Source organism: Marmota flaviventris, chromosome 14, assembly GCF_047511675.1.
Source record: "Marmota flaviventris isolate mMarFla1 chromosome 14, mMarFla1.hap1, whole genome shotgun sequence".
Lineage (NCBI taxonomy): Eukaryota > Metazoa > Chordata > Mammalia > Rodentia > Sciuridae > Marmota > Marmota flaviventris.
This window is the reverse complement of record NC_092511.1, coordinates 93,346,078-93,366,727: the sequence shown is the minus strand read 5'-3', so window position 1 is coordinate 93,366,727 and position 20,650 is coordinate 93,346,078. Positions and strand designations below refer to the sequence as shown.

The 20,650-nt window shown below is 40.3% G+C and overlaps 1 protein-coding gene across 2 annotated transcripts in view; it reads left to right on the top strand.

The window, feature by feature from the left end:
* Positions 1 to 19,414: 19,414 nt before the first annotated feature.
* Positions 19,415 to 20,650, top strand: part of Il1rl1 (interleukin 1 receptor like 1) — a 30,689-nt gene continuing 29,453 nt past the window's right edge. For both annotated transcript variants that reach the window (XM_027951841.2, XM_027951839.2), the window contains exon 1: positions 19,415 to 19,470. The gene's annotated coding sequence lies outside the window, so the exon portion shown is untranslated. The remainder of the gene's footprint in view (positions 19,471 to 20,650) is intronic.

The window sequence follows — 20,650 nt, the reverse complement described above, 5'->3', positions numbered from 1 at the left end:
CTCCCTAGATTCTGCATAGGAGAGAGAACATGGACTTTCTGAGTCTGGCTTCCTTCATTCAGCATGATAGTCTCCACTTCCATCCATGTATCAGGAAATGACGTAATTTCATTCTTTATGGTTGAGTAAAACTCCATTGTGCATATCAACCACATTTTCTTCATCCAATCCTCTATTCAGGGACACCTAGACTGGTTCCACACGTTCCTTTATAGATTGCCTGTGTCCGTGAGACAGGAGCCACGCCTGACGACTGTGTAAGTGTAATTTTATGGAGCATATGTGCCGCAGGACTTCACTAAGTCCTGCCAGCAGTGCTCTAAGTACCATCGTTGTCTCTATTTTGCAGATTTAGACTCAGAAAGATGACTAAGTGATAGAGCCAAGAAACCACATCCAAGTTGACGCATTTCAGCACCGAACCTTTCTGGTGCTTTCCCATTGCCTCTGACTTCATAGCTCACCTTGTAAAGCCCTCTTCAGACCTGTCCTATGTCAGTCTGGTCTATGGACCGCTCCTTTAACCCATCAGGCATTTTCTGCTCCATCAGTCATATTCTCAGAGCTTGTAAATATCCAGCTAAATTTGTAGCAGGAGTCTGAATTCATGGTAAGAAAGAATATTTTTGTTTTCATTGGAAAAGAAAATATGATTGGAGAAGGGAGATCAGTAGAGAGGAGGAAAGGACTGAGGGAGAGAGGAGGGGAGGGCAAGGGCAAATATCAGGGAATACTATTGGCCAAACTGTATTCTTGTATCAACCATGTGCATGTGTGAATAGGCAATGACAAATCCCACCATTAGGTACAACTGTAATACCCCAGGTAAAAATATGGGGGAAAGAAAAGAAAATATGATTGAGAGCTGTGACAGCAGTTTCTGGTCAACTCTGAAAAGACTAAGACCAGAACTTGAAGAAGGGAAGCCAAGTAGTGCAGTTGGCAGCCTGGGAGGGAAAGGAGAGGATACTCAAGATGAGCCAGGAGGCAAGGGAGGAGGAGATGCTCAAAGAAAGGATAGCAAGAGAGAGAAGAGAAGGACGGGCATCTTTCTCAGTACAGAGTTGGGGTGAAGCTGGTGTAATCTCTCGGTGGAAAGTAGTTACAGGGGAAGTGTGATGTGGCACTGTGAGGAAGAGACACTGCCTATCAGTAGAAGGGTCAAGTGCCTTATATAGTGAGGCTTGGAAAGCATGTTGATCAAAGTAGATCTGTGCAGCCCCAACACAAAAGCATCAGTCACAAATATGATGCACGCAATGCTGATACTCCTCCCTAAGAGCAGTTCTGATTGATTCAAAGGAACAGGGGCATTGCTGAGCTGTGGGGGTCACAGCAGAGCAGCCCCATGGTAAATACTAGTGAATTAGGCTTGTCTCTGTAATGAGATATGGGGGCAGGTAGCCAAATCCTGTGAATATCCTTGATAGCTCTGTCAGATGAATTTCAAGTGCCTCCCTGGGGAATTTTAAGGCTAGGAAAGACAATTCATGGATTTATTTTAGTTTTAAAATTGATATTAATTTTGTCAAAGTTAGAAATTTTAAAATCTAGATTATTACAGATTGAAGAGCAGCTTAAAAATATCTGCCATTTATAAATCTAGCACATTGTAATGAACTTTAACACTAGATTGTCCCTTTACGATTTAGTAGACTAAATATTTTTAAATGTTTTAAACTGCATTATAAACTTAATATATTTGGTGTTCCTTCATAAGTATTTTGACTGAAACCTTTTCAAGTGCTGAATTAATTCTTAAAACGTTGAGTTCTCTTAGGAATTCCAATGCTACATATAACTTTAAATTTTGTATATCTTAATGAAGATTCCACTAAAGTTACAAGTCTAAATCAATTATTCTTTTTAAAAAGGTATTTTCATTTTTTAGGCATTACTAATGCAAATTTTTAAAAATATTCAGATCCCTTAACATAAAAAAATTATACTGTGGTTTTGAGTCTTGATTCATGTATATGCATGTGTCTTCCTACCCAGGTATAAATGTCAAGGGACTTGACAGGAATCTTGCATTCTGTGTACTTAAAAATTCTTTTATTTTTTTGGTACTGGGATTGAACCCGGGGGGCACTTTACCCCTGAACTCCATTCCCAGCCCTCCCTTTTTATTCACTTATTTTATTTTAATTAAGGGTCTCTCTAAGTTGCTTAGGGCCTGGATAATTTGCTGAGTCTGGTCTCTAAATTGTGATCTTCCTGTCTCAGCCTCCCAAGCTGCATCCACCACCAAGCTGGGCTTTTCAAGAATTAAGAATTTCAGAATTCTTCATAGATGTTGAAAAGTGACACAGTTGCTTATGGATACATCTCGTGGATTTGTCTTGCTTTTTTGGTCACAAATTCAAGGTCATTCTACTGATAAATCATATGAAATATGAAAAATAAATTGTGAATAATTCTCATTTCATCACGTTTATACTTGAAGTCTAAATCCACTTGAAGTCGACATAATGCACTAAGATAGAAAAGCCCCAGGTGCTACATGAAGATGGTGATTACGGTCATATAGTTTCATACAGTTATTCACACACCTACAGCATTCCATCTGGATCTTAGGACCAAGATGTACGTGCCCAGAATAAATCCAGTGAGGAAAGCAGACTCCTTTGCAGTTAGGGTCAAATGTTACAAGATACAGAATTGTTCAGGGTTTTATAGCAAGCATGAAGCGAAGTATCTGCACCATGAAGAGGCTCTGTTAAGTAACAGGAGTTCAAAAGGCTAGCTGGGAAGGAGAATGAGAAGTCACAAAGAAGAAGAAAAAATGAAAAATTCAAAATTAGTTTCAGCTTCCCCTTTTTAATCATCTCTGTGGTTAGTTACCTTGACGCCTGCACAAGTTAAATGAGGAGACTGTAAACATTTCCCAGGCACACGGTCCTTCCTGTTGTTAGCCTGGATTAGCATCCCTTACTCACTGTATACACGATGCCTTATGCATTAGTCAGTGATGAAAGTAAAGACCCCCAAAGAGCATGGCTTAATCAAGACAAAAAAACTTATTTCTTATGTAACAGTGCTTGAATAGGCAAATGCTCTGAATATGGTAGATGGATCTCCTTCTTGAGGTCACTTAGAATCCCTGGCTCCTTCTAGTTCACTGCCCTGCCATTTCCTGTCTGTGGGCCTCATCCTCTTGGATGATGTTGGCTCACTGCCAATGCCAACTTCTGCACTGTTTCTGGCAAACTTGTGCTAATAGGTGTTAGACGCTTGTGACAGAGAGGCTAGCCCCAAACCTTGGCGTATCTTTTGTAGGCAATACAACATCTCTCTCTATATAGGAATGTTTAGTTTAAAATGTTATTCTGGTATAGTTTTAGCATTAGGACAAAGATTTAGCTTGCAGAAGCAGAAATTATCCTACATTTAGGTAAAGTACAAAATCTCTTTGTGCTATTATTCGAGCAAGAACTGAAGTGGCTTCTTCCTTAAAGTCACCCTGTAAGTTTCTACCATTAACTATCCATTCTTCAGCTCTCCCATTGTTCTTATTTTGTGTATGGGAGAAGAAAAGACTATACTTAACTAGTATAGTCTGAGCTCCAGAATCATTAGCCTACAGTTAGGATAATGTCTTTAAAGTTGGAAATTAACAGTTATTAAGGGGTTATTAAGTTATTAATAACAGTTATTAAGGGTCTACTATTGCCAGACACGAAGCTAGTTTTTTAAAAAATATTATCTTAATTATATCACTCAGAAACTTGTGAATCTACCCATTTTAGAGATAAGATATCTATGACTTAGGGAGAATTTAAGTGATTTTCCTAAATATTGGAGGGTTAGAAGTCTCCTAGGCAGAATAGTAGTGTCCTGGAAGGAGCATGGAAGGTCAAAGGTCAAGTCCACTGCACTAAGTGAAGACCTCTGCTCACCACTGAATTTGTCTCTGAGTGTGTCATGAGTTAGCCATCCTGTCACCAGACCTCACCATCACCATTGGAGAAGTGAGGGAGTTGGGTGAAGATATATAATTTTTTTTTCTTGTTACCAACCAGGGATTCAAACCAGGGACACTTAACCACCAAGCCATATCCCCAGCCCTTTTATATATATATTTTATTAGAGACAGGGTCTCACTGAGTTGCTTAGGGCCTCACTAAGTTGCTGAGGCTGAATTTGAACTCGTGATCCTCCTGCCTCAGCCTCCTGAGTTGCTGGAATTACAGGCGTGTGCCACTGCACCAGGCTGATATTCTTTTTTTTTTTTTTTAATTTTATTTATTATTTATTTATTTATTATTTTTTTTAATATTTGTTATCTTTTTCTTTTTTTTATTTTTAATTTTTTATTGTGGGTTGTTCAAAACATTACAAATTTCTTGACATATCATATTCCACACTTTGATTCAAGTGGGTTATGAACTCCCACCTTCACCCCATACACAGATTGCAGAATCACATCAGTTACACATCCATTGATTTACATATTGCCATACTAGTGTCTGTTGTGCTCCGCTGCCTTTCCCATCCTCCCCCCTCCCCCCTCCCCACCTCTCCCCTCCCCTCCTCTCCTCTCTCTCTACCCCCTCCACTGTATAACCCTGAGGGTCTCCTTCCATTACCATGCAATTTCCCTTCTCTCTCCCTTTCCCTCCCACCTCTCATCCCTGTTAAATGTTAATCTTCTTCTCCTGCTCTTTGTCCCTACTCTGTTCTTAGTTACTCTCCTTATATCAAAGAAGACATTTGGCATTTGTTTTTTAGGGATTGGCTAGCTTCACTTAGCATAATCTGCTCTAATGCCATCCATTTCCCTGTAAATTCTATGATTTTGTCATTTTTTAATGCAGAGTAATACTCCATTGTGTATAAATGCCACATTTTTTTTATCCATTTGTCTATTGAAGGGCATCTAGGTTGGTTCCACAGTCTTGCTATTGTGAACCGTGCTGCTATGAACATCGATGTAGCAGTGTCCCTGTAGCATGCTCTTTTTAGGTCTTTAGGGAATAGACCAAGAAGGGGAATAGCTGGGTCAAATGGTGGCTCCATTCCCAGCTTTCCAAGAAATCTCCATACTGCTTTCCAAATTGGCTGCACCAATCTGCAGTCCCACCAGCAATGTACAAGTGTACCCTTTTCCCCACATCCTCGCCAGCACTTGTTGTTGTTTGACTTCCTAATGGCTGCCAATCTTACTGGAGTGAGATGGTATCTTAGGGTGGTTTTGATTTGCATTTCTCTGACTGCTAGAGATGTTGAGCATTTTTTCATGTACTTGTTGATTGACTGTATGTCCTCCTCTGAGAAGTGTCTGTTCAGGTCCTTGGCCCATTTGTTGATTGGGTTGTTTGTTTTCTTATTGTCTAATTTTTTGAGTTCTTTGTATACTCTGGATATTAGGGCTCTATCTGAAGTGTGAGGAGTAAAGATTTGTTCCCAGGGTGTAGGCTCCCTATTTACCTCTCTTATTGTTTCTTTTGCTGAGAAAAAACTTTTTAGTTTGAGTAAGTCCCATTTGTTGATTCTAGTTATTAACTTTTGTGCTATGGGTGTCCTATTGAGGAATTTAGAGCCCGACCCCACCGACTGTAGATCGTAGCCAACTTTTTCTTCTATCAGATGGCGTGTCTCTGATTTGATATCAAGCTCCTTGATCCATTTTGAATTCACTTTTGTCCATGGCGAGAGAAAGGGATTCAGTTTCATTTTGTTGCATATGGATTTCCAGTTTTCCCAGCACCATTTGTTGAAGATGCTATCCTTCCTCCATTGCATGCTTTTAGCCCCTTTATCAAATATAAGATAGTTGTAGTTTTGTGGATTGGTTTCTGTGTCCTCTATTCTGTACCATTGGTCCACCCGCCTGTTTTGGTACCAGTACCATGCTGTTTTTGTTACTATTGCTCTGTAGTATAGTTTGAAGTCTGGTATCGCTATACCGCCTGATTCACACTTCCTGCTTAGCATTGTTTTTGCTATTCTGGGTCTTTTATTTTTCCATATGAATTTCATGATTGCTTTCTCTATTTCTACAAGAAATGCCGTTGGGATTTTGATTGGCATTGCATTAAAACTATAGAGAACTTTTGGTAATATCGCCATTTTGATGATGTTAGTTCTGCCTATCCATGAACAGGGTATATTTTTCCATCTTCTAAGATCTTCTTCTATTTCTCTCTTTAGGGTTCTGTAGTTTTCATTGTATAAGTCTTTCACCTCTTTTGTTAGGTTGATTCCCAAGTATTTTATTTTTTTTGAAGATATTTTGAATGGAGTGGTTGTCCTCATTTCCATTTCAGAGGATTTGTCGCTGATATACAGGAATGCCTTTGATTTATGCGTGTTGATTTTATATCCTGCCACTTTGCTGAATTCATTTATTAGCTCTAATAGTTTCTTTGTAGAGCCTTTTGGGTCTGCTAGGTATAGAATCATATCATCTGCAAATAGTGATAATTTAAGTTCTTCTTTTCCTATTTTTATGCCTTTAATTTCTTTCGTCTGTCTAATTGCTCTGGCCAGTGTTTCGAGAACTATGTTGAACAGAAGTGGAGAGAGAGGGCATCCCTGTCTTGTTCCAGATTTTAGAGGGAATGCCTTCAGTTTTTCTCCATTCAGAATGATGCTAGCCTGAGGCTTAGCATAGATTGCTTTTACAATATTGAGGTATGTTCCTGTTATCCCTAGTTTTTCTAGAGTTTTGAACATAAAGGGATGCTGTACTTTGTTGAATGCTTTTTCCGCATCTATCGAGATGATCATATGGTTCTTATTTTTAAGTCTATTGATGTGGTGAATAACATTTATTGATTTCCGTATATTGAACCAGCCTTGCATCCCAGGGATGAATCCTACTTGATCATGGTGTACAATTTTTTTGATATGTTTTTGTATCCGATTCGCCAGAATTTTATTGAGGATTTTTGCATCTAGGTTCATTAGAGATATTGGTCTGTAGTTTTCTTTCTTTGAAGTGTCTTTGTCTGGTTTAGGTATCAGGGTGATGTTGGCCTCATAGAATGAATTTGGAAGTTCTCCCTCCTTTTCTATTTCCTGAAGTAGCTTGAAAAGTATTGGTATTAGTTCTTCTTTAAAGGTTTTGTAAAATTCTGCTGTATACCCATCCGGACCTGGGCTTTTCTTAGTTGGTAGTCTTTTTATGGTTTCTTCTATTTCCTCAATTGATATTGGTCTGTTTAGGTTTTCTATATCCTCCTGACTCAATCTGGGCAGATCATATGACTTAAGAAATTTATCTATGCCTTCACTATCTTCTAATTTATTGGAGTATAAGGATTCAAAATAGTTTTTGATTATCTTCTGTATTTCTGAAGTGTCTGTTGTGATATTGCCTTTTTCATCCCGTATGCTAGTAATTTGAGTTCTCTCTCTTCTTCTCTTCGCTAGCATCACTAAGGGTCTGTCGATTTTGTTTGTTTTTTCAAAGAACCAACTTTTAGTTTTGTCAATTTTTTCAATTGTTTCTTTTGTTTCGATTTCATTAATTTCAGCTCTGATTTTAATTATTTCTTGCCTTCTACTTCTTTTGCTGTTGTTTTGCTCTTCTTTTTCAAGGATTTTGAGATGAAGTATGAGATCATTTATTTGTTGGTTTTTTTCTTTTTTTAAGGAATGAACTCCAAGCAATGAATTTTCCTCTTAGAACTGCTTTCAATGTGTCCCATAGATTCCGATATGTTGTGTCTGTGTTTTCATTTATCTCTAAGAATTTTTTAATTTCCTCCTTGATGTCTTCTATAACCCATTGATCATTCAGTAACCTATTGTTCATTCTCCAAGTGATGCATGCTTTTTCCTTCCTTCTTTTATCGTTGATTTTCAGTTTCATTCCATTATGATCAGATAAGATGCATGGTATTATCTCTACTCCTTTATATTGTCTAAGAGTTGCCCTGTGACATAATATATGATCTATTTTTGAGAAGGATCCATGTGCTGCTGAGAAAAAAGTGTAACTGCTTGATGTTGGGTGGTATACTCTATATATGTCAATTAGGTCTAGGTTATTAATAGTGTTATTGAGTTCTATAGTTTCCTTATTCAACTTTTGTTTGGAAGATCTGTCCAGTGGCGAGAGAGGTGTGTTGAAGTCTCCCATGATTATGGTATGGTGGTGTATTAGACTCTTGAACTTGAGAAGAGTTTGTTTGACGAACATAGCTGCACCATTGTTTGGGGCATAAATATTTATGATTGTTATGTCTTGTTGGTGTATGGTTCCCTTAAGCAGTATGTAGTGTCCCTCTTTATCCCTTTTGATTAACTTTGGCTTGAAATCTATTTCATTTGATATGAGTATGGACACTCCTGCTTGTTTCCGAAGTCCATATGAGTGATATGATTTTTCCCAACCTTTCACCTTCAGCCTATGTATGTCTTTTCCTATCAAATGCGTCTCCTGTAGGCAGCATATTGTTGGGTCTTGTTTTGTGATCCATTCTACTAGCCTGTGTCTCTTAATTGGTGAGTTTAAGCCATTAACATTTAGGGTTATTATTGAGATATGGGTTGTTCTTCCAGCCATATTTGTTTATTTCTGTTACTAAACATGGTTTGTTTTCCTCTTTGATTATTTCCCCCCCCCCTTTACTGTCCTACCTCCCACTGTTGGTTTTCATTGTTATTTTCCATTTCCTCTTCCTGTAATGCTTTGGCGAGGATGTTTTGAAGAGATGGTTTTCTAGCTGCGAATTCTTTAAATTTTTGTTTATCGTGGAAGGTTTTAATTTCATCTTCCATCCTGAAGCTTAATTTCGCTGGATACACAATTCTTGGTTGGAACCCATTTTCTTTCATTGTTTGAAATATGTTATTTCAGGATCTTCTAGCTTTCAGAGTCTGTGTTGAAAGATCAGCTGTTATCCTGATTGGCTTACCCCTAAATGTAATCTGCTTCCTTTCTCTTGTAGCTTTTAAAATTCTCTCCTTATTCTGTATGTTGGGCATCTTCATTATAATGTGTCTAGGTGTGGATCTCTTATGATTTTGCACATTCGGCGTCCTGTAGGCTTCTAGGATTTGGGATTCTGTCTCATTCTTCAAGTCTGGGAAGTTTTCTCGTATTATTTCATTGAATAGACTGCTCATTCCTTTGGTTTGGAGCTCTGTACCTTCCTGTATCCCAATGACTTAAGTTTGGTCTCTTAATGTTATCCCATATTTCTTGGATGTTCTGCTCATGGTTTCTTAACAGTCTTGCTGAGCTGTCTATGTTCTTTTCCAGTTGAAATACTTTGTCTTCATTGTCTGATGTTCTATCTTCTAAGTGTTCTACTCTGCTGGTAGTATTCTCCATTGAGTTTTTAAGTTGGTTTATTGCTTCCTGCATTTCTAGGATTTCTGTTTGTTTGTTTTTTATAACCTCTATCTCCCTGTATAGTTGATCCTTTGCTTCCTGGATTTGTTTGCGTAATTCATTGTCGAAGTGATCTTTCATTGTCTGATTTTGCTGTTTAATGTCTTCCTTGATACTCCAGATTATCTGAAGCATGTATATCCTGAATTCTTTATCTGACATTCCATCTGCTGCAGCTGTTACCTCTTCTAAAGTTGCGTTGACCTGCATTGCTTGTGGTCCTTTCTTTCCTTGTCTTTTCATACTGCTTGCGTATCTTTCCTGCAGGTGCGGGCGGCGGCTCTGCTCTCTCCTTATTCCAATTGGGGTGTCGTGGCTACCACGCCGGCAGGTCACTGGGCCTGTTCTGGGCGCTGGCGGCGGCTCTGTTCTGCCCCTACTCCAATTGGGGTGACGAGTGTACCACGCCGGCAGGCCACCGGGCCTGATCCGCCGGTCGGTTGCAGGTTTGCCTACCCTGCAGGCGCTGGCGGCGGCTCTACTCTGCCCCTACTCCAAATGGGGTGACGTGTCTGTCGTACCGGCAGGCCACTGGGCCTGTCCCGCTGGTCGGTCGCAGATCTGCCCACCTTTCGGGCACGGGTGGAGTCTCTGCTCTGCCCCTACTCCAATTGGGGTGTCGTGACTACCCCGCCTGCAGGACGCTGGGCCTGTTCCTGGCACGGGCGGCGACTCTGCTCTGCCCCTACTCCAATTAGGGTGGTGTTTGTACCACGCCGGCAGGCTCCTGGGCCTGATCCGCCGGTCTGTTGCAGGTCTGCCTACCTTGGAGGCGCAGGCGGCGGATCTGCCCTGCCCCTCCTACCACGCCTGCGGACCCCTGGGCCTGATCTGCAGGTTGGTCACAGGTCTGCTCACCCTGCGGGCACGGGTGGCGGTTCCGCTCCGCCCCCACTCCAATTGGGGTCACGTGACCACCACACCGGCAGGGCCTGATCCGGGCGTGGGAGAAGGATCTGCTCTGCCCCTACTCCAGTTGGGGTGACGTGTGTACCACACTGGCAGGCCACTGGGCCTGACCCGCCAGGCTGTCACAGGTCTGTTTACCTTGCAAGTGCGAACGGCGGCTCTGCCCTGCCCCTCCTACCACGCCCATGTACCACTGGGTCGCGGGTCTGCCCACCTTGCGGGTGCGGGTGGCGGCTCCGCTCTGCCCCCTCTCCAATTGGGGTCACACGGTCACCATGCTGGCTAGCCGCTGGGCCTGCTCCGGGCGCTGGCGGCGGCCCGGCTCCTCCCCTCTGGCTCGACGACAAATTGAGGAGACTCGGGTGACTGTGCCTCACCCCCCCTACCAGGAGACCAACTGCTTATGTTACCGCTGGTATTGATGAAGTTCTCTCCTCCGCCGCTTTCTGATGACATCAGATCTCTGCCATGTTGGTATCCTATGCGAATGGCAGCATTTCGTTCCCCTTGCCGGGCAACCAAAGCAACGGGTGAGTCCTGACCGGCCCTCAGCAGGACCCGGACCGAGAAGCAGTTTCCGCGGGCTCCTAGCCCCGGGCCAGGGAAGTTCCGGGAGCCAGAACTCGGCCGCTCCATGCTCGGTGTAAGATCCTATAAGTGTAGGCTCCAAGAAGCGTCCCCGCGGGCTCAGTTCCGGGAGCCGGAATTCGGCTGCTTAGTGCTTGGTGTATGCTGTGATAGGCGCAGGGTCTAAGAAGCAGCCTCCGCAGGCTCCGCAGCCCTGGGCCAGGGCGGTTCCGGGACGGTTCCGGGAGCCAGAACTCGGCCGCCCCGCGCTCGGTGTTCGCTCCGATAAGATCAGGTTCTAAGAAGCACCCAGGCGCTGAACCCTAGCAATCTGTCTGCAAGCCGAAGGCGAATTGCAGCCTGAAATTACCTGTTCTATGGCTGAATGAGCTGCGGTCAGTCGAAAACAGGGATGGTGACGTCAGCTTTCCAACATGGTGGCTGCTGGCCTCCTCTGTGGTCTGACCGGTGTGGAGAACCGAGATGGACCGCTTCCTTCCCCCGTCTCGAACCCAGAATTCTGGGCTGATATTCTTTAAAGTACCTTTTGTTCAGAGTTTGTAATTCTTAGTTCTCTCACAGTTGTCATTTACTGAGAATTTTGGACAAAAATCTAACTGATACAATCCATTTTTACCAAGAAGATTATCTGATGGCACTTTAGCCAAGTTTCAATGTTGTCTTTTTGACAAGGCCTTTCAAAACTCCCTGTTTCATTTTTACCATTGGCCTTTAAAGCCCAGAGTAAACAGCTCTCTGAGCAGACATTACTCAACTGATGGGACTGGGTGAAGCAAAACAGGATTCCTCTCTGACTTGACCCTTCCATCAACTACAGATCCTGGAAAATTAACTCATCTACTCAGATGTCAAGCATTGGAAGTCTTTCTGACTTTTGTCAGCTGGGTAGATGAAAAATGCCACAAAATAGTATCTAAAATGCATTTTTATTATAAAAATAATATTGGAATATTTGAATGCATTTTTTTGTCATTTGAATTTTTCCTTTGTAAAATGTGGGTTGAATTAATTTTTTAAAAAATTTTTTTATTGATTGAAAAAGTCTCCTAATGTAATAAGGATATTAAATTCAACCTTGCCATGAGACTCCTGGCCACTTTAACCAGCATTCATATATGTTTTAATTTGTCTAAGGCAGAAGAGTGGTCCTAGAAGAAGCAGGGAAGATTTTATTATTATTATTATTTCAGAAGGTCTCAGATTCTGAGTGATATTTTTATTGCTAAAATTTTATTGGTGTATGAAATCCTAAAATAATGAGAACTATATATTCTCTTTGATACTTTCTGATACATTTTTATCTTTGTTACTTGTTTAAATGCCTATTCCCATAAAGAGAGAAATTATTCACTATTCCCTCTTTTTTCTCTTAATAGCTAACATATGACTTGGATTACAAAACATGCTATTTTAATATTTCTCGAGCAAAAAATAAACAAAATGTGCAAGAGAAGTGAGCGTGTGATTTATATGTTGCATGGGTCATCTTAGCACTAACTGAATAATTAGGATCTGTATTCTTCCTTGAACTTGGCAACGTATGCTAGGACAACCTGGAATACAGATGGTTGACAATTGGCCATCTGGATTAAAATTGCATCAGGGAACATTTGTAAAATGGGCCTAAATGATTACAGAAGGTTGGCAGAGAAAGAATTCCCTATGGGAGACAAGAGCTTTGCATGCCTATAGTTGCATTATGTCATAATTTCCTTTCTTTTCATCTTTAAAATAAGGAGACTTATTGTCTAAATTAGGTTAAAGGCCATTTTTTTTCCCAGAATTAGGAGAAGGGTTGAAGAATCTCTCATAATGTTGAGCAATGGCTGTGATCCCTAGCATCCAGTTAATCACACTATCACAAAGGTAAACAACTATGGGTTGGGTGTACTGAATGCATTTTTTACTTTTATATTTTCAACTTAGGAAATGGATTTTCAGAATATAACCCTATCATAAACCAAGGGAAATATAAATATATATAATATGAAAAAAAGCAAACCTGACTTTTTATTAAGTGCTCCTTATTAACTTTAAAGGTGGGGACTAGCTAGAAGTTACTTTTGCTATTTATTTATCTATTTATTTATTTATTTATTTTGGTGTTGGGGATCAAATCCAGGGCTTTGCACATGTTCAGCAAGTGCTCTACCGCTTAGCTACACTCCCAGTCCTAATTTTTCTATTTTATTTTATCTTTAATTTAATTTTAGAATTATTCTGTTAAATTAAAAAAAAATTCATTGTAAGTTTTTAAAAATTGAGTCTTCCCCTCTGGAAGCATGACGGGGTACTTACTTTCTTTTATAGTTCCCAACAAATTTTTGCATTTGAAATTGTGTATCTATGTATTATATCTCTACATTTTTATATATGTCACACAACTATTTTATCACACCCAATCAGGGAAAGGACTGGCAGACACTATGTGGCCATGTTAGAAAATTATCTCTTGAGTATTAGGATGTGAGAATTTTTCATTGATGATGATTTTCTATACATTTTAAAATTTCTTCACTGAACATTATGTTGTGAGAAGTACATTATTTTACAATGACTTGGTTGCCCAACTCTTCCAGTGTTTTGAGCTTCCGGCGTAAGGGCAGAACCTGCTGGACATTATGTGGTACATATGTATCAAGGAAGCATATTGGCAAATAAACTGTTGTTTTAAAAAGATGTGTCATCAGTCAGGGAAGCTGATTTCAAGAGAACTGAGGAGGATCTTAAAGCAAAACAATTTTAAGTGGATGACTAAATGGGCTTCCTGAAAGTGCGTGTGTTTATACTCTCTGAAATCGTCACTTCTACCATCCTCTTTTCTTCCTAAGTCAAAATTTTCTTGGAATGCTTCAGTGTATTTGGGTTTGATTTCAGGGTCATCTGTCAGGCGTATTTACAGCACAGGAGAAGTCAGCAAATGAAGGACATCGAGTTTTTACCAGCCTCAGAGAGAAACTTCTAGATATCTAGTTTTTAGAGACTTCTCACCATAAAGGAAAATATTGACATTTTTTTAAATAGGTGGAAAGAATGAGAACATGACCCACAGATCAGCTTTTGCTCTCATGATCTCACAGTGTCAGAAGGTGAGGAGTGTCTTTGAGACAGCCAGAGAACCAAGGTGCTCCACAAGCAAGACACTGGTCACAGGCCCCACGAATCTCATTTCCTTCTAACGTTCTTACTGTGTTGTAAGGTGAGTTGTTTGGTGATTCAGAGACAAAGTCCACCACGACAGGAATGTTTCCCATCAAGAGAAGATCTCAAGACAAGACTGTCTGCCCAAAGTCATGAACTCCCATCCAACCCTGTCCCTGGCTCCTCCCCACTGCTCTTGAAAACCCTTTCTGTTGCCACCTGCTGCTACCCCCTTGTGGGTCTTCTCATTGTCCAGAGAGTCCTGTCCCCACCAGGCCTCTCATATGCCACTGCTGTCCTCAGACTGTCAAAGCAGCATAATGGAAAGACATTTTCCATGACTAGATGAATCTGTTTCCTTCTGATAGATGGGCCGAGATCTGTCAAATATATAGAACAAACACATAGAAGGGAAAAGACTTTATCTGATTAGACTGGGCGAGAAGTTCTTTTAAGAGCCATGGAACAAATCTCTAAGAGCAAAAGTTTCTTCTGATAATAGAAACCCCAGAGTTACAATCGATGTGGCTTCCTGACAGCACCAACACCCGCTGAGTAGGGGTAGAAGTTGAATGGTCAATTGCTTTGTAGGGGAAATAAAATGCAAAAATAAGTAAAAAGGATAAAAGCCATGAAGATCAAGTCATTAAATTTTAGCAAATATCCCTGACTCCTACATCCTTATTAAATGCATAAAGCAAGGAGTTACAACTCTAACAACTATTATCTCTCTTGCAACAGAGCAAATTAAAGTTTAGCTGCTGATACTGCAGTTTATCATCTCCCATGGGTCCTGAGGGTCAGGAATTTGAAAGTGATTCAGGTGGGTGGTTCTGCTTCAGGATCTCTCAATTAGTTGTGGACCAGCGATTGGCCACACTTTGTCATCTCTGAAGACTTGACTGGATTTGAAGATTCACTTCTAAGTCACTTGTGTGGCTGTGGGTGTTAGGGCATCTCCATCTGGATCACATGCTGTGGCTGTTCATGTCTTGGCTTCTTTCTGAACTATTCAAGAGCATAAAGTCACAGATGGGTACTACCGCCTTTCATAACCTAGTCTCAGAAGGGGCATGTGATTACTTATTCTGTATTATATTTGTCACACTGACCCGCCCTGGTACAGGGTGAGAGAAAAATGTACAAGGGAATGAACATCAGGAGGCACAGATTATTTGGGACTATCTTGGAGACTGGCTGTCATACCTATTAAAGGGACTTTTCATTGAGAGCTCACAATTTCTAGCTTCTACATTGCTCGTTCTTTTGCTTAGACTTGCCAGTGCTGAGGAAGGACATGTGAACCTTGCTAAAATGTGGTAAGATTTAAATATGTTTTCTAGAAACCATTGTCTAAACATTTTCTATTCTTTTATTTTGGAGAAGGAAAGGTCAGGTGTGTGTGTGTGTGTGTGTGTGTGTGTGTGTGTGTGCGTGTATGAGGGAGAGAGAGAGAGAAACAATCAAAATTATTTTTTCTTCTAGATGAACCTAACCTTTTCATAAAACTCCTTTTTCCCAAATCCACAAGTCAAGAACCTCTGTTAACTCTCCACTAAACAAGGACCTTTTCTGAACTTCAGAACAGGAGCTATGGGGAAGAGCTTTCAGGCCTGCTTAGGATTTGGGATTTTTCATATATAGGGTATGCTGTCCGAAGTCTTTACCCACTAACTGCTTCAGTAGCATCAAGATCAGCCAGTTCAATTCCTGAACACAGGAAGATTTTTTTTTTTCCACCCATTGTGGAATCATAAAAGATCTGAATGAACTTACTGTAGAGTAACTTACTACAGTAAGTTCATTTCCTGCCCAATGTCAGGAAAACAGGGCCCCGGGGTAAGGTAGAAACAGGAAGCTAGGTTATGTATTTGGCTCCATTAGAATTTTCTTGGTTGAAACTCTACTCCCCCTCCAGTTTCCTTCTTTTGCATACATGCTGGGGTTATTGTACAAGCCATTCAGACATTTGTATTTGTAGAACATTTATTTCTTTCTTTTTCTTTTTTTTTTTTTTTTTGAGAAATTCTACTCCTTGGGAGATTAAAGGAGTGAGTCATACTAGTCAACCTGTTTAGTAGATTGTAGCAATGAGGCAAGGGGAGAGAAGTGTCTAGAAGCGGGGAGAAGGGTGGTCATGCAGATGTAAAGGTGACAGAGAAAATTGGATTTGCTGACACTACTTCAGATTCTTTCTAATAGAGGTGCAGCCTTTCCAGCTGCCTAGCACCTTGATGCATGCGGCATGAGCAGTGGGAAACACCAATGTGCTCTCAAGTACCTCTAGGAGGGAATGGTGGTGGTGGGCAGTGAGAGCAAGAGAGAGCCCTGGTGGGTGGTGGGCATCTCTATGGAGGGCTGTGAGGTTGTCCATGTGATGTACAAATCTGTAGCATCACATTGCATTTTAGATGTCGATGGATTTGGTGTAAATAGATTTCTCATGCAAAGTAGAGAAGAGGCTCTCTCCTGTTCTTCCCAGCAGAACAGAGATGGGGCTGCTGGACACAGAAGCTTGAGACACCAGGGATCACGCAAAAACAAGTCTCCTAGGAATTGGCAGACATAAGGGGGACTCTGGGTTGTCACAAGTTGTGAACTGCTAGTGTCTGAACAAATTATTTCTAGTTTTTCAGGGCACAGGGAAGACCAGCTAACATCTTGTTTTTGTCAATTTAGTGAGGTTAAAAGATTTTTTTGATTAACATAATTATTGTACATATTAATAGAGTATAGTATGACCTCTCAACACACACATTGCATGAACTGATAAAATTGGAGTAATTAGCATTTTGGACAATAATAAAGCTCATTTTAGTTTGGGTGAACAGCTAAGATGTCTTCTACATGTGGACTTACTCCAAACACAAACAAGCACTTGCAAACGTGTATGTACACACACACACACACACACACACACACACACACACATTCCAGTCATTTCTTTGCTGTTTAGAAGCACCAACTTATTGTCCTTATCTCAAATGAATGAGTTCGACTAATTTTGATCTCTCCTTTCATGTCATTGAATGGTGAGTTGTCACAGATGTTGTTCTGCCTTTTGGGGAAAGAATTGCCTTTTGTTGGTTTGGGGTCATTTTCATCAAGAAGAGTTACCTCCAAGGTGTACAGTCATTTTAATGGGTAGATCATAGTTGGGGTGCATCTTTCAAGATCTTCAGAACTGGAGAGAGATCCTGCCAGGGGCTGGAGCTAGAATCTTCTTGCCAAATATAATGCAAGAACAGGCATCTTTGAATCCATATCTTGCAGACCCTTTGCAAATAGAAACTTCCTGAAGCCACCCATGGAGCTTCTCAGTTTCCTCACCTCTTCATTCAAATGTGACCTCTTCTTCTTAACCCTAGACGACCTGTCTGGATGTTGGCCTCCTGGATTTAACAACATTGCTGGCAGCATGGAAAATACCATTTTTAATCTTGATAGCAATCAAGTACATAAATGTGAGTGATAAAGTCTTTTTGAAGGATAAATTCCACAGCAGAGATCATTCAGGTTTCTAAACGCTGCTATCGTAATACTTATATGATGCTAACAGATATCAGGAGATATAGAATTAGGGAAGAATTATAGCTCAACACACCAGAAAGATGGAAAAATCATTCAATCTTGAGTAAAGACTTAACAGTCTCTTAATAATCCATGCTAATTTTTAAAAATACTCTGATTCTTGAAAAGTTCTCAGTTTAAATCACAAATTTGCAGATTTATAAAATGCTACATTTCCCCCGCCCCCTTGTTTTTCATAGTCTTAAGTTCCTAGAGCTCAGGAATGAGTCTCCTCATCTCTTTCATCTCTAATAGAGCTGAAAGATACAATGTTGGGCACATCAATAAGAACTGTTTGATATATTGCTTATGCATATTTTCTCCCATTCCCTAGCAGTGGAAAACAAATGACAGAGGACCTCATATGAAGATTTTACAGTAGGTAATCGGAATCATCATTTTTCCTTACTATATGAGTTTTTTTTTTTTTTTTTTTAATGCAAGGTGCCCATAAATAAGGGGAAGAGATGATTTGGGTTCCTTACGGGAACTGGAGTCTTGATACAAATACAAAAGTAGAGAGACTGAAGGTGGAGTGTTGTCCTAATTTTGTTATTGACTTGACATAGATGTGGCATTTAGATATGGTACATATTATCAATAGTACCATCGGGGTTTTTTTTGTTTTTTGGGTCCTGGGGATTGAACTCAGAGGTACTCAACCACTGAACCACATCCCAGTCAGTCCTATTTTGCATTTTACTTAGAGACAGGGTCTCACTGAGTTGTTTAGTGCCTCACTGTTGCTGAGTATGGCTTTGAACTCCCAATCTTCCTGCTTCAGCCTCCCAATCTGCTGGGATTACAGGCGTGCACCATTGTGCCCAGCAATAGTACTATCTTTTCAAAGACATCTGAAGGTTTCTTTTTATTTTAAACACAATCCTACTGGGTGGAAAAGATAAATAGTGATAAGGCAAAAAGTCACTAGTACTAATCTTATGGACTACATTTTACATAGGTCATTCATTTAATATTAACAATAATATCCCTTGCACAAGAAATTTAGAGAGGGTAGGAAATTTGCCAAAAATTCACATAGCCAATAAGAGAAAAGCCAGGATATATCTAGAGCTCCTGTTCTCTCTCTTTATTGGAACATTTGGGCAGACGGCATCTCCTGAATATTCAAAAATCACCAACATTTAGAAAAAGAATTGCATTTATAAATAAGCTTTGTTTATCCAGAATCCTAACACTTGCAACATGTGTCCATAAAATCTCTATTACCACCATCTGAGACAGGCCATCTGGGGTGGGAGGCATGTGGAAAGAGTCAGTTATGGGAGCTTTGGAATCTGGATTTACCTTGTATCATCCACTACTTTGGGTAAAGTAATTAGCCTCTCTGAGCCTCCTGGCAGCCTCTGAGGATTGCATGGGATAGCATGTTGATGCACCTAGAGCGTACATTTAAGCACCCTGCAGAAAGTGCCAGAATCTTTAAAATGTTGACACTAATGCGTCAGCAGTGAAACTTATTGCAGAAGTATATACTATTGCTCTTAGAGGTGAATTGTGGGGAACTTAAATCTATGGACCCATAGACGGCAATGAGGGACCTGCCACCCAGTCAGGGAGGTGGAGGCGGGTGGTTTTGTTGAGGTATTCACCTCCAAGGAAGGAAAACTGTAATTAAGATGAAATGTGAGCTCCGTAAGATTAGAACAGGAAAGACAACTTCATCAAAGATCTTTGAAATACCGGAGAAGGCGGTGAAAACTGCAGGTGATATTTGTTAACAGTATTGTTTGTCCATTTCAGCTTATCAGTCACTGGGTTCCTGTGTCTTAACTGATAAGAAAAATGGGAGGTTTTTAAAGATTGGGTAGCTATTGCATTTTGCATAAAGCAACTAGAGAAATGTAGCAAGTTGAGGAAGAAAGAGCTCGAATAGGACTGGAGTCTGGCTGATGGTGAGTGGGTTCAGGCTATTTTTCAAAAGTGCACTTATTTCACAGGAGATAGAACTTTCCAATACAAAGTTAGATTAAACGTAATAACTGCTATGTTTTTTTTTTTCCTTGTGGGAAAAATTGTATTACCAATGGGAAAACCAAGTTGCAGGTTGATGTAGTCTCTTGAAATCATGTTTGTAGGATATAGATCTTTGGTCTGATGTATTGGAAAAGATCTGGTTGAGGGTAGGGAAGAATGAATGGGTGCTTGCAGCATACATCTAGAATGAGCATATCTCAGAATTAGTATTTTCGGAATTCACTAAAATCCAGAAGTAGTATCTACTCCGAGGGTGGGAAAGGAAAAAGAACCAAGGAAGCAAGGGACTGCTAGCCACAGGGGTGAGGGAGTTTCATCCATTTATCCATTTACCAGCAAATGACGAAATTTCATTGTTCTCTGTGGTTGAGTAAAACTTATTGTAAATATATACTATTTTTAAAAAATCCATTTATCTATTGAAGGACACCTAGGCTGGTTCCTTAACTTGGCTGCTGGGAATTGTGCTGCAATAAACATTGGAATGCACATTTCCCTTAGTATGCTGCTTTTATTTCTTTGGGATAAATACCAAGTAGTGGGAGAATTGGGTTGTATGATGGGTCCATTCCTAGTCTTTTGAGGAACCTCTATACTGCTTTCCATGGTGGCTGTACTGATTTACAATCCCACCAGCAGTGTATTAGTGTACCTTTCCCCCACTTCCTTTCTAGAAACACTCATTATTTGTAATCTCAATGATTGGCATTCTAACTGGTGTGAAATGGAATCTCAGTGTGGTTTTGATTTGCATTTCCCTAATTGCTAAGAATATCGAACATTTTAAAATATATTTGTTTGCCATTTGAATTTCTTCTTTTGGGAAAAGTCTATTAAGAACATTTGTCTATTGATTGGGTTATTTGGGATCTTGGTGATAGTTTTTTTTTTTTTTTTTTGCTTTCTTTATATATTCTGGATATTGTTTTCTCCAAGGAGTAGCTGGTCATTATTTTCTTCCATTCTGTAAGTGCTCTGTTCATGATTTTGTTTCTTTTGCTATGCAGAAACTTTTTAATTTGATGCCATCTCACTTATTGATTCCTGGTTTTATTTCTTGAGGTTTAGGATTCTTGTTAAGGAAGTTGAAGCCTGTGC